The sequence below is a fragment of the Penaeus monodon genome, chromosome 19 (genome assembly GCF_015228065.2).
Source record: "Penaeus monodon isolate SGIC_2016 chromosome 19, NSTDA_Pmon_1, whole genome shotgun sequence".
Classification (NCBI taxonomy): domain Eukaryota; kingdom Metazoa; phylum Arthropoda; class Malacostraca; order Decapoda; family Penaeidae; genus Penaeus; species Penaeus monodon.
The window spans coordinates 32747827-32748093 of record NC_051404.1 but is presented as its reverse complement, the minus strand read 5'-3'; the positions used below and the strand labels follow the sequence as shown (position 1 = coordinate 32748093).

Genomic DNA, 267 nt, shown 5'->3' with positions numbered 1-267 from the left:
AGGAAGGAAGCAAGGAAGGCAGGAAGCAAGGAAGGCAGGAAGCAAAGAAGGGGCACAGGAGGGAGGGTGGAAGGGAACGAAGCAAGGAAGGGGAGAAGGAGGGAGGGAGGGAAGGAAAGAAGCAAGGAGGAAGTGAAGGCAAAAGAAAAGGAAGGGATGAGGGCTGGAGGGAAGGAGGGCAAGAGGAAAGTTGAAAGGAAGGGCAAGAGGGAAGGAGGGCAAGAGGGTATGAGGAAAGGAGGGAATGAGGAAGGGGAAGGGGGGAAT

General features: G+C 55.4%; 1 protein-coding gene across 1 annotated transcript in view; it reads right to left on the bottom strand.

Annotated features, from left to right (window-relative positions):
- The window catches only part of LOC119585182 (oxalate:formate antiporter-like), an 8053-nt gene that overhangs the window by 3879 nt on the left and 3907 nt on the right, over window positions 1-267 (bottom strand). The gene's annotated exons all lie outside the window — the stretch shown is intronic.